This window comes from Mytilus galloprovincialis, chromosome 12 (assembly GCF_965363235.1).
Source record: "Mytilus galloprovincialis chromosome 12, xbMytGall1.hap1.1, whole genome shotgun sequence".
Lineage (NCBI taxonomy): Eukaryota > Metazoa > Mollusca > Bivalvia > Mytilida > Mytilidae > Mytilus > Mytilus galloprovincialis.
Genome location: NC_134849.1, coordinates 775,290 through 789,508, shown reverse-complemented (window position 1 = coordinate 789,508; position 14,219 = coordinate 775,290). Strand labels below are relative to the sequence as shown.

Below are 14,219 nucleotides of genomic sequence, written 5' to 3'. Positions count from 1 at the left end.
CACTTAATTTAGAATTGGCATAATTTTTAAAAAGTACATTGCAAGGTTAAAGTTAGTTAAGGCCGTAAGGTGGCCTATAGTTGTTAATTACTGTGTTATTTGGTCTCCTGTGAAGAGTTGTCTCATTGGAAATTACATCACATCTTTTTGTATATAGTGTCTCGCTTGCGACTTCTGTAACAGAAAGAGAGACTGGGATAGTTCAGATTTTTGCAATGTTAATTTCACTTTTATTATAAGTAATATGTTAACTATATTTGGAGTATGAAATGATTGTATATCTGGCCTTTGTCTTTCATTTATTTGTACATTAATTTGGCTTTGCTCATTGTTGAAGGCCGTACGGTGACCTATAGTTGTTAATTTCTGTGTCATTTGGTCTCTTGTTTAGAGTTGTCTCATTGGCAAGTACACCAAATCTCCTTTTTTTATATATACACGTTTGTCTGAAAGGGTATATCTCGCCTCGACCTCATGTGTGTGTGTGTGGGGGGGGGGGGGGGTCGTGGGTTGGACCCCCTTTTTTTGGCCGATCTATGCATTTGTATCGGGACATGTACCTTGGGTTGGGAACACAGACACCCCCTTTTTTAAATGGCTGGATCCGCCCCTGACATTGATCATTTAAATTTAACGTTATACAGGCAAGACATTTCAGTGTGTCCACACTTGTTTTTCAAGGTAGTGGAAAATGATCGAGTGTCGGACTATTGAGTGTCGGACTATCGAGTGTCGGACTAATGAGTGTCGGACCAATGATTGTCGGACTAATGCGTGTCGGACTATCGGGACGACCCCGTCGGAATATCGGGGCGACCCCTCCAAGGGGGACACCCATACCACCTTTAATAATTGGGCTAGCCTACCCCATCGTGAGTTAGGAACCAATAGATCTTATGGTCTTGTTGGTATTTTTAATAATCCTTGTGTTGTGTTGTTTTATGACAAGTTGTTGACCAAAGACGCATTATTTAAAGTTTTATACATCCCATTTGAATTATTGCGCGGAAAGAACTCGCACGTGTTTTAATATTAAATATGTTATTTCCCCTTAGTACCTCGAGAAGCTACGTAGGATTCGCTACGTAAATATCTTCCTGGTAAAATTCCTCCTCGAACTTCATGATATTTGCTCTGCAGAAAACATTTATTATGTGAACTTTAAAAGGAACAAGGTAAGAAAGAGATTATTTACAATCTGTTCTTTCACTACGTCTTCAAATGACAAATCAACACTTATAAATTATCCTGGATACCAACAAGACACCATCATTTAACCAGTTTTTATCCATGCACAACTTGCCACAATATTTTACATGTAGAATGTGGGCAGAATATGGAAGAAGAAATCAATGGCATATATCTAAGACGCTAGAAATAATGATTGGACAACTTTCGTTTCTGTGCACACTTGTGCACTTTCTTCTTAATGTAAATCCCTCCATTGTTGGAGCACATATAGCTGAATGTGTTACAGAGGAAAAGCATGCATATATTAAATTAATCCATAATATTAAACATTAAAATGCAGCTTAAAAGCTTTATTATTTTATCTTACACCATCAACATAGAAATTTATGTAAAATTGAGATTGGAAATGGGGAAAATGTCAAAGAGACAACAACCTGACTAAAGAGCAGAAAACGGACCAAGTCTTCAACACAGCAAGAAAATCCAGCACCCAGAGGCGGGCTTCAGTTTGCCCCTAAATAAAATTGTGTACTAGTTCAGTGAAAAGGGACGTCATACTAAACCCCTCCAAAACATATAAATGAACTAAAATTAAAAAAAGCATACAAGACTAACAAAGGCCAGGTGCAAAAATGGGACGGGGTTAAATACAAATTTTATGAGATCTCAACCATCCCCCTATACCTCTAGTCAATGTCGAATAAACAAACACACAGTAATACGCACAATATAACTCAGTATGAACATATAGCTTTAAAGCTTGTTTTTCGGTGTGAGCCAAGGCTCCGTGTTGAAGGGCGTACATTGACCTATAATTGTTCACTTTTTTATATGACTGCAAAAATTTTAATTTTTTGGTCGTATATTGCTATCACGTTGGCGTCGTCGTCGTCGTGCTGCGTCGTCGTCGTCGTCCCAATATTTTTACTATTCGCACTCTAACTTTAGTAAAAGTGAGGAGTTTTGGTCCCAACATTTTAGAAATTAGGGGCCAAAAAGGGCCCAAATAAGCATTTTCTTGGTTTTCGCACTATAACTTTAGTTTAAGTGAATAGAAAATTTTGACACAAGGTTTATGACCACAAAAGGACGGTTGGGATTGTCTTTGGGAGTTTTGGTTCCAACAGTTTAGGAATTAAGGGCCAATAAAGGGCCCAAATAAGCATTATTCTTGGTTTTCGCACAATAACTTTAGTATAAGTAAATAGAAATCTATGAAATTTAAACACAAGGTTTGTGACCATAAAAGGAAGGTTGGGAGTTTTGGTCCCAACAGTTTAGGAATAAGGGGCCCAAAGGGTCCAAAATTGAACTTTGTGTGATTTCATCAAAAATTGAATAATTTGGGTTCTTTGATATGCCGAATCTAACTATGTATGTAGATTCTTAATTTTTGGTCCCGTTTTCAAATTGGTCTACATTAAGGTCCAAAGGGTCCAAAATTAAACTTAGTTTGATTTTAACAAAAATTGAATCCTTGGGGTTCTTTGATATGCTGAATTTAAAAATGTACTTAGATTTTTAATTATTGGCCTAGTTTTCAAGTTGGTCCAAATGGGGGTCCAAAATTAAACTTTGTTTGATTTCATCAAAAATTGAATAAATGGGTTCTTTGATATGCCAAATCTAACTGTGTATGTAGATTCTTAATTTTTGGTCCAGTTTTCAAATTGGTCTACATTAAGGTCCAAAGGGTCCAAAATTAAACTAAGCTTGATTTTAACAAAAATTAAATTCTTGGGCTAATTTGATATGCTTTATCTAAACATGTACTTTGATTTTTGATTATGGGTCCAGTTTTCAAGTTGGTCCAAATCAGGATTCCATATCAAGTATTGTGCAATAGCAAGAAATCTTCAATTGCACAGTATTGCACAATAGCAAGAAATATCTAATTGCACAATATTGTGCAATAGCAATTAATTTTCAATTAGAGTTATCTTTTTTTGTATAGAATAGTAGTTGATAATATATGTTGGAAATTTGCCAGACATGACTTTGATGTCATTTTTAACCGGATTTTTGTGACAAAAATATCGGTTATTGATTTGGGGATGTACGGCGGGCGGCCGGGCGGTCGGGCAGTCGGGCGGGCGGCAATCAAATGTTGTCCGTGCATTAATTCATGAACCGTTCAGCCAAAGCTTTTAAAATTTTAATATGTTGTTACTGACAACTAAATGAAGGTCAAATTTGATATTGACGATTTTCACTTTCACCATTCATCAGTAATGGTTCTTGTGATATTGCCAGGACACAAATAAATATTAATAAATCCGGTTTGCTGTCGTTGTGACAGCCTCTTGTCTATTTTTATTTGCCAATAACTTTATGTAAATAACTTCATTGGAAATTAGCCAATATAAAATGTTGCTGATGAAGTTTTTTTTCCTTATCTTATCTAAAATATTTTGAGATAATATATGTTGGAAATTTGCCAGACATGACTATGATGTCATTTTCTATTTTATTTGCCAATAACTTTATGTAAATAACTTCATTGGAAATTTGCCAATATAAAATGTTGCTGATGAAGCTTTTTTTAGCTCACCTGGCCCGAAGGGCCAAGTGAGCTTTTCCCATCACTTGGTGTCTGGCGTCCGTCTGCGTCGTCCGGCGTCCGTCGTCGTTAACTTTTACTAAAATCTTCTCCTCTGAAACTACTGGGCCAAATTAAACCAAACTTGGCCACAATCATCATTGGGGTATCTAGTTTAAAAAATGTGTGGCGTGACCCGGCCAACCAACCAAGATGGCCGCCATGGCTTAAAATAGAACATAGGGGTAAAATGCAGTTTTTGGCTTATAACTCAAAAACCAAAGCATTTAGAGCAATCTGACATGGGGTAAAATTGTTTATCAGGTCAAGATCTATCTGCCCTCGAATTTTCAGATGAATCCAACAACCCGTTATTGGGTTGCTGCCCCTGAACTGGTAATTTTAGGGAATTTTTGCTGTTTTTGGCTATTATCTTGAATATTATTATAGATAGAGATAAACTGTAAACAGCAATAATGTTCAGCAAAGTAAGATTTACAAATAAGTCAGCATGACCAAAATGGTCAGTTGACCCCTGAAGGAGTTATTGCCCTTTATAGTCAATTTTTAACCATTTTTTCGTAAATCTTAGTAATCTTTTACAAAAATCTTCTCCTCTGAAACTACTGGGCCAAATTAATCCAAACTTGGCCACAATCATCTTTGGGGTATTTAGTTTAAAAAATGTGTGGCGTGACCCGGCCAACCAACCAAGATGGCCGCCATGGCTAAAAATAGAACATAGGGGTAAAATGCAGTTTTTGGCTTATAACTCAAAAACCAAAGCATTTAGAGCAAATCTGACAAGCGGTAAACGGGTTTATCAGGTCAAGATCTATCTGTCCTGAAATTTTCAGATGAATCGGACAATCCGTTGTTGGGTTGCTGCCCCTGAATTGGTAATTTTAAGGAAATTTTGCTGTTTTTGGTTATTATCTTGAATATTATTATAGATAGAGATAAACTGTAAACAGCAATAATGTTCAGCAAAGTAAGATTTACAAATAAGTCAGCATGACCAAAATGGTCAGTTGACCCCTGAAGGAGTTATTGCCCTTTATAGTCAATTTTTAACCATTTTTTCGTAAATCTTAGTAATCTTTTACAAAAATCTTCTTCTCTGAAACTACTGGGCCAAATTAAACTAAACTTTGCCACAATCATCATTGGGGTAATTTGTTTAAAAAATGTGTGGCGTGACCTGGCCAATCAACCAAAATGGCTGCCACGGCTAATAATAGAACATAGGGGTAAAATGCAGTTTTTGGCTTATAACTCAAAAACCGAAGCATTAAGAGAAAATCTGACAGGGTTTAATTGTTTATCAGGTCAAGATCTATCTGCCCTGATGTTTTCACATGGATCGGACAACCCGTTGTTAGGTTACTGTCCTGAATTGGTAATTTTAAGGAAATTTTGCCGTTTTTATGCCCCACCTACGATAGTAGAGGGGCATTATGTTTTCTGGTCTGTGCGTCCGTTCGTCCGTCCGTTCGTTCGTTCGTCCGTCTGTCCCGCTTCAGGTTAAAGTTTTTGGTCAAGGTAGTTTTTGATGAAGCTGAAGTCCAATCAACTTGAAACTTAGTACACATGTTCCTTATATATATGATATGATCTTTTTAATTTTAAAGCCAAATTAAACTTTTGACCCCAATTTCACGGTCCACTGAACATAGAAAATGAAAGTGCGAGTTTCAGGTTAAAGTTTTTGGTCAAGGTAGTTTTTGATGAAGCTGAAGTCCAATCAACTTGAAACTTAGTACACATGTTCCCTATGATCTGATCTTTCTAATTTTAATGCCTAATTATATTTTTTACCAATTTTCACGGTCCATTGAACATTGAAAATGATAGTGCGAGTGGGGCATCCGTGTACTTTGGACACATTCTTGTTTGTTATTATCTTGAATATTATTATAGATAGAGATAAACTGTATACAACAATAACGTTCAGCAAAATAAGATTTACAAATAAGTCAACATGACGGAAATGGTCAATTGACCCCTTAAGGAGTTATTGCCCTTTATAGTTAATTTTTAACATTTTTCATAAATTTTTGTAAATTTATAGAAAATATTTTCCACTGTAATTACTGGGCCAAGTTCATTATAGACAGTGATAATTGTAGCAACAAGAATGCTCAGTAAAGTAAGATCTACAAACACATCACTATCACCAAAACACAATTTTGTCATGAATTTATCCGTGTCCATTATTTAATATGCACAAGACCAAGGTGAGCGACACAGGCTCTTAAGAGCCTCTAGTTCCTTATCTTTTCTAAAATGTTTTTAGATAATGTATGTTGGAAATTTGCCAGACATGAAGTCCTATCATGTCATTTTCTATTTTTATAATTTTCTGATGTATTTAAATGAGTGTTTATGGTTTTGCAAAGTCCATTTAAAATTTGAATTGAGATGATGATGATGATGGAGTGGCTTGACATTTGTTTTGTGTAAAAACCCCATATAATGTCAAAAATTTGATCACAATCCAAATTCAGAGCTGTATCATGCTTAAATGTTTTGCCCATACCCATACCTGCCAACTTTTGAAAATGTCCATGGGGGTTTTAGCGCGCGACAACAATTTCAAAGGTTACAATTCTTTGTGACGGTTATTTTGCAAGTGCTGTTTTGTGGTCTAGAAAAAGTGTCATATTTGTAAGATGAGCTTACATGCCTTTTTCTTGAATTTATTTGCATGATTCTAGTTATTATATCAGCAGAAAATATGAACATGTAGCTGTAAGACCAGGAATTATTTTCATGTGTGAGGATACTAAATAGTTGTTGACTTTTCCAATTTAAAATTATACACAAAGGACCTTTATCAGGTTGGGAACAACACCTAGGGATACCCCCTCAATGTTAGGACATTAAAAACCACTTTTTAAGTACAAATGAGCACACGTTCATGTTATTTGAAGAAACTTTTGCCAAAGAACTATACATCTTATGATCTAGACTATCTGGTATTATATGGTCAACACATGTCCAAGAACTTTGATATGTTATTGGCCTTATATCTTCTTTATTATTCAAAATAATTGAACCCTTCATTTAGAAAAGTTGTTCTAAATATAATGTCAGAATTTCCCATTTTAAAGTTGATAAATCTACATTTTTCTATTTTATTTTTTTACAAGAGTAAAATGACCCCTTGACTAAGGGAGCAACCATTTGTTTTTCTGGGGGGGGCTATGGTCTTTTTTTCTGGACAATCTATTTTTTTCGCGACAAGTCGAAAACAATTTTTTTCTTTCAATTTTAGCATTACATATAGTGGCAGCTGAGGGTGAAACAAACAATTTTTTTTTCTCAGAATCAAAAACAAATTATTTTTTTCTCCAAAAACTGGAAACAAACTTTTTTTTCCAAAAAATACCATAGCCCCCCCCCCCCAGAAAATCAAATGGTTGCTGCCTAAGGGTAGTCCCTCATTTAAGGGATTTCTCATGTTGATGTTTAGGGGGGTAATTTAATTGAATACATAAATAAAATTTTGTTACAGCAAGTGTAATTTCGAATAAGTGAATAAACTACTATTTATTATCTTCATGGTGATACTGCATCATTGAAGTTTGTCAATCAGCCATGCTTTTATTCTTATTCTGTGTAAGAACCTCCTTGCAGTTGAAAAATCATTTGCCATGTTCATGATTTTACAATTTGACCAACAAACAGAGGGATACAATACAAGTTCAATATCTAGCATGTTAAAATAATCTTGAGAGAAAACGTTTTTGATTGGCTGATTAATTTGATCATGAGAAACGTACAATTTGATTGGCTGAACACGATTGTCCTCCATTGGACACAGTTCAAAATCGGGAACAACAATATTTTTCGTGTAGATTTTCACCAAATCGTGTTTTAAAGGGTTTTTGAGGAACACGATCGTGCAATCGTGACAAAGGATCAAAATCGTGTAGTACACGCCTAAATCGTGAAAGTTGGCAGGTTTGCATACCTGCCCCAACTGTTCAGGGATTGACCTCTGCGGTCGTATAAAGCTGCGCCCTGCGGAGCACCTGGTTTAAAATTGTTATTTGGATGGAGAGTTGTCTCATTGGCACTCACCACATCTTGAGAAATCCCAGTCCGATGTCAAAATAGGTAACAGAAGAAAAATAAGCAAAATTACAATCTATGATACATAAATTAATGACAGACAATAAATTTTTGTTTTACATTCTATACTGTGGTCATGGTGGTATAAGCTTTGTGAAACTGAAGGAATGATAATTAAGCACTGTTGACACACTTTAAAGAGATCATCAGTCAATTTTATAAAGCATGATTAAAAAGTTGGATTGCATGATTACTGTTTAAGGTCCAGTGGCACATTAAATGCATGTTCAGGAGGAGAACATGAGAATATGATATTCATATAAACCTTGCCTTGTACTAGCTATAGACCTGCTGAGCTGGGTTTTAATGTGCTGGTTCACAAGGTAACAGCACACAGGAAGATGTGTCACCCTATCCAGCCATTTAAAAAAAGGGGGGGGGGGTTCCCAACCCAGAGTAAAGGGGGGGGTTCCAAATATATGCTCCCATTCAAATACGTTGATCGGCCAAAAAAAAGGGTTCCAACCCCCGGAACCCCCCCCCCCCCTCCCTGGATCAGCCACTGAACTCTGAGACAATTAGACTTTGCATCTTTGTCTTACTCCTAAATGTTGCTTGCTTAGCGAAAAGCAGCAAATAGTATACATGTACCAAGTCTGTGGTATGACCAAGCTTGTGATCTGACACTCTCAAGGAGAGCATGCTACCAACAGACCTCCAAGGCGGTCAAATAAAATACAAAAAAAGCAAATGAGCTCCGATCATTGGTAGAATAAAATGAAAATTTTGACAAATTTTGCTTTACTTTTTAGGTTGCACTTGTGTGAAATAGACAATATGTTCTGGATAATAACCAATCTTGCACAACAGGTCAAGTAACCATGATAACTGTGTCGATGATCAAAATAAATATTGCAAAAGGATCCTAAATTTCTGAGAGCAAGGTGATGTTCCATAAACAGGTGATTTATACCTTTGAATTCTAGGTTTATACTCTGTACTTAGATTACTTTTTACTGATCTTAATCTCCTTCAAAGTCAGTAGCTTATATTTATTATAGGGATACTTAATAACTTAACTCTGTTATCAGAGTAAATTGTTAAACAACAGATGTGCAATAAAAATTGTTTACATCCACTTGTATTTTTGTCCATCTGACGAGTTAAGCCTTTTTCAACTGATTTTTATAGTTCCTTCTTATTATACGCCCGTCAAAATTTTGACGGGACGTATTATGGTATACAAATGTCTGGTGTTCGTCCGTCCGTCCGTCTGTCCGGCGTAAACATGTCGCACTGTAACTTGAGAACGACTTATCCAAATTTCATGAAACTTAATATAGTTGTTTCTTATGGTGGTCAAATGATCTGTATACTTTTTGGTGAAAATAAAATTTAAACTTTTTGAGTTACGGCACTTTATAACTAAAACAGGGGTGTGTTTTTTTTTTCACATGTCGCACTGTATCTCAAAAACGATTCTTGATTATGACTTAAAACTTTAAACACTTCTTAGTTATATTAATCTCAATATCTGTATACTTTTTGGAGTTGATTCAAAATTTCATTTTTGAGTTATTGAGTATTTTGTAAAAAAGGGGGAGTTTTTTTTTACATGTCGCGCCATATCTCAAAAACTATTTATGATTATTGCTTAAAACTTTACACATGTCTTTGTTATATTAATCTAAAGATCTGTATACTTTTTGATGATGATTCAAAATTTCATTTTTGAATTATTGAGTATTTTGTAAAAAAGGGGGAGGTTTTTTTTACATGTTGTGCCGTATCTCAAAAACGATTTATGATTATTGCTTAAAACTTTACACACTTCTTTGTTCTATTAATATAAAGATCTGTATACTTTTTGGTGATTATTCAAAATTTTATTTTTGAGTTAGGCCACCCTTAAAAAATTGTTTGTTTGGCATTGCCGACCCACACTATCAGCAGGTGGGTAGGTAGGTAGGGATTTTTTTTTTTTACATTTAAAAGCTTTATACATGTAAATCATGAAATCTCTAGACCAATGTTGTCTAAAGCATTGCAGCATTGTTGTGTGTACATGCTGGTGGTTTCTTTGAACGGGGTCAACCGTCAATGTCACATTCTACATCATATGGATAATTTCATGTAAGACAGTCAGTTTTGTTGGCAGAGTTAACCAAAGGACCCAGAAAAAAACACAGAACTGAGGCAGGAAACTGACAAATTAACCATATAAAATGTACAATGTATGACGTGAAAATTGAACTTTTATTGTGGGACTGCCAATTGAACAGAGGCCTGATGTCACATCTTGTGGTCACAGTTTGGTAAAATTACCATAAGTTAAATGGCTCAACCACTACGGCTCCTTGTACAAATGGACAAAGATTTAAAACTTTTATTGTTTGCTTTGGCTTTATAAACATCACTTTCTACACCGTATGTAATTTCATGGCAGTCAGTTTTGTTGGCATACTATTAAACCGTAGTACTTGAAGGAAAACGGCGGCAACCTGCGGGAAGAAACTGACTAACCTTATCACATATGACATGAAAATCAAACCTTAATTTTGCAACTGCCCAACTAGGGCTCAAACCAATACCTAGAGGCTAGTATTAATCATACATGAAAGGTGTGACGAACTACCATACAAACACGCCTACTGCCCCTGATAAGTTTTGAGGATATAGGATCTGTACCAAATAAGGATAGCAAAATATTAAAAATTTGGAAGGTTGGCACAAATAGATATGGTGTTTATACTAATATTATCCATTAGTGCAAGGTTTTTCAGGGCTATAGGTTTAAAACGTATGATAAATTCAAAATGGAAATATGCAGCAGGACAGACAATTTTTGCAGATAAATAAATTATGGGTTGTAATGCTTGTTTGATTAACAGAAATCTGGACATGCATTACATGAATACAGATAAATTAATGAGCCCTTAGAATTGTGGAAAAGGAAGGGATTTTATTCATCACTAGTACACTAGATACATTTATAAATATGTTTCTGTCAGTATCTTTTATGTTTTAAGAATTATTTTATTCATGTTAAGAAGAAAGGCAAGAAAAGGGGGAAGTACTTCAATTGACACAAGATGCTAGTCTTTAAAATATGTATGTTTTGTACCAGGCTAGCATCTACTGGTACAAAACTACTATAAACCTGTAAATCTGGGACCGTTTTGGTCTATGGGCTTTAGTGCTTACAGCCATAATTATCTTGAATGCATCATTGTGGTTCTGACTATAGTAGATACTTTGTTCTCTGGTTCAAGGGAAAATTTGTCAATGATACATTTCAAATATTTAATAAGTTCAACAAATGTAAGAGCCACGCATATTTGTTCTGTGATGTCCCGGTGAAAAACTTCTATCTCATGAAGCGACAAAGTCGAGCAGAAATCATCTGTTTCTGCTTTTAGCCTTTACAAAAGATAAAACTTGAGTCCTCTACAAGGTCTCTCAGAACGTTTCTTTCAAAGAATAGCTGAACATTTGATTTTTGATAAAATCCATCTCCCTTAACCAATGCATTGATGCTTTCCCCTGCCGGCCTCTTTGACATTACTTTTGGCAAACTTTTTCTATTCCATGTCATTTAAATGTTTGCTCCCAATACTGTGTAAGGCAAGCGCTTTTAAGATCGTGATTTGAAATAAGTAAAGCCAGGAACAAACTCGGCGGATACGATCAAATTCCGGCACAATTTCGATTTTTTTTTAAATAAAAAAAAATAAATTTCTGAAACGCAAATAAAATTATTTGGGCGGCAAGTTTTTCAGTGGGTCGGGCGGCAATGCCAAACAAATGAAATTTTATTTTAGGCCTTATTGAGTATTTTGTAAAACAGGGGAGGGTTTTTTACATGTCGCGCCGTATTTAAAAATAATTTATGATTATTGCTTAAAACTTTACACACTTCTTTGTTATATTAATCTAAAGATCTGTATACTTTTTGGTTTTGATTCAAAATTTTACTTTGGTGATATTTATTTTTTTGTAAAAAAAAAACAGGGTGGGGGGTTTCACATGTCCCGCAATGTCTCTAAAACAATATATGGTTATTGCTTAAAACTTTCTCAGAAACTATTTATGATTATTGCATAAGACTTCCACATTAGACGTCGGGCGTATCATGCGCTCATGGCACAGCTGTTTATGTTGTACTGTTATACCACTGTCCCAGGTTAGGGGGAGGGTTGGGATCCCGCTAACATGTTTAACCCCGCCACATTATTTATGTATGTGCCTGTCCCAAGTCAGGAGCCTGTAATTCAGTGGTTGTCGTTTGTTTATGTGTTACATATTTGTTTTTCGTTCACTTTTTTACATAAATAAGGTCGTTAGTTTTCTCGTTTGAATTGTTTTACATTGTCTTATCGGGGCCTTTTATAGCTGAAAATGCGGTATGGGCTTTGCTCATTGTTGAAGGCCGTACGGTGACCTATAGTTGTTAATGTCTGTGTCATTTTGGTCTTTTATGGATAGTTGTCTCATTGGCAATCATACCACATCTTCATTTTTATATTAAATGTTAAAAAAAAAAATCTAAGAAAAAAAATGCACGTTGAACTCTTAAAACATTTGTAAAAGATATAGAGTTGGGAATGGGGACTTGAAAGACTAATTTTAATGCCTCCATTACCTTACAGATTAATTAAGCTTTATATAAAAGTTTATACTAACACCTCTGATATTTTAGTTTGAGTCTTCATAATAATTTATTTTGATCGCCATCCAACTGCATTTATACTGTTAAAAAAATTCTTAAGTGGTGTTTCTAGAAGCTTAATGGGTCAAGATGTGTAAATCGTTTCCCATAGGCAACAATGGTAGCTTTTTCTTCAATTCCTCTGTCCATATTGTAAAATTGGAAGAAGGTTCTTACACAGCCTTAGAGAAGAAAAGCATGACTGATTGACAAAATTTAAAGATGCAGTACAACCATAAAAGTTTTGTCTTAATTTTATCACAATGCCGAAGCAGGAAAGACATTTGAAACACAGGCACTTGTTTCTGTCAATGGGGGTTACCAATCCACACTTGTTTCTGTCAATGGGGGTTACCAATCCACACTTGTTTCTGTCAATGGGGGTTACCAATCCACACTTGTTTCTGTCAATGGGGGTTACCTATCCACACTTGTTTCTGTCAGTGGGGGTTACCAATCCACACTTGTTTCTGTCAATGGGGGTTACCAATCCACACTTGTTTCTGTCAATGGGGGTTACCAATCCACACTTGTTTCTGTCAATGGGGGTTACCAATCCACACTTGTTTCTGTCAATGGGGGTTACCAATCCACACTTGTACTATTTGTGATGCCGCTTGAGCAAGTGAAAAGTCCTTAAGTTCTCTGGAAATTCAGTTCAGTACAAACATTTAATAACTCCAAAGTTTTTACATCATTATTGTATAGTCTTTGTGAGTCGATTTCACAAAAATACTTACAACCAAGATTGATCGTAAGTCATGAACAATTCAGTATACTTACGATCAATCTTAGTCGTAAGTTTCTTTGTGAAACCAGTGACAAACCAGACATTTTCATAAGGGGGGGGGGGGTCCACTGACTGCCTAAAAAGGGGCCACTCCAGTCATGCTTCAGTGATTCCCTATATAATCAACCAAATTTTTCCAACAAAAGGGGGGGGGGGGGCACCCTGGTTTCTCTAAATCTGCCTCTGGAAACTGACTCCTGCTCTTAAAAAAATCACAAATGTTTATGCTCTGAATCAAGTACTAAAAATAGCATGATGTCCAATTTCATGCATGCCATACAGGTTTTTTTTATTTCTATTTATAGTTGAGTTCTTCACTCTGAGATGCATTAGGGATATTGACCCATTTGGATCATATCTGGGAACCAGTAGGTAAACAGGACCAGTTGACAGTTCTCATCACTTGATAATCTTCCTTTGTAAGTTTGTATAATTTTGCGTTAGCTTCTCCTCTGAAAGTACTTGGACAACTGGAACCAAACTTGTCATCAATCATTTCTTTGGGTAGCTTTAAAGTTTAAAAAAGGTATGTTGGATTCTCAATCCTTACAACCAACTTTGCCACCAAGGATTAAGATAGTACATATATGGGGTAAGATATTTATATGAAAATTATTATAATTAGAGAAAATCTGATAATGCAGAAATATTTGGTTTCTAGATCTACCATATATATATATCTACCATGTCTACATGTAGCTAGTCTTTCTTCTACCAAAATTGTCAGACAACTCCTTATTCAGTCAAGGGTCTAACTTTAATAAGTCACTGTGTATCATCAGTACAGTGGATATAGGTACTAACCAAGTGGGCGTTATTGATTTGACCTCAGACGGTAACGAAAATCTGTGTTTTGTTCACATAATATCAATGTGTACCTCAATCTAAACATAATTGTTGTTTTAAGAAATGAT

At 35.4% G+C, this 14,219-nt stretch overlaps 1 protein-coding gene across 8 annotated transcripts in view; it reads left to right on the top strand.

Moving 5' to 3' along the window:
- The window catches only part of LOC143054464 (uncharacterized), a 286,121-nt gene that overhangs the window by 126,551 nt on the left and 145,351 nt on the right, over positions 1 to 14,219 (top strand). The window contains exons 1-3 of one of the 8 annotated variants that reach the window (XM_076227479.1): positions 1,054 to 1,175; positions 8,620 to 8,769; positions 13,611 to 13,724. The exons of 4 other annotated variants lie outside the window; for them this stretch is intronic. The gene's annotated coding sequence lies outside the window, so the exon portion shown is untranslated. Of the gene's footprint in view, positions 1 to 1,053; positions 1,176 to 8,619; positions 8,770 to 13,610; positions 13,725 to 14,219 lie in introns of those variants that run through there. 3 more of the 8 variants (XM_076227478.1, XM_076227480.1, XM_076227481.1) reach the window with 3 other exon arrangements.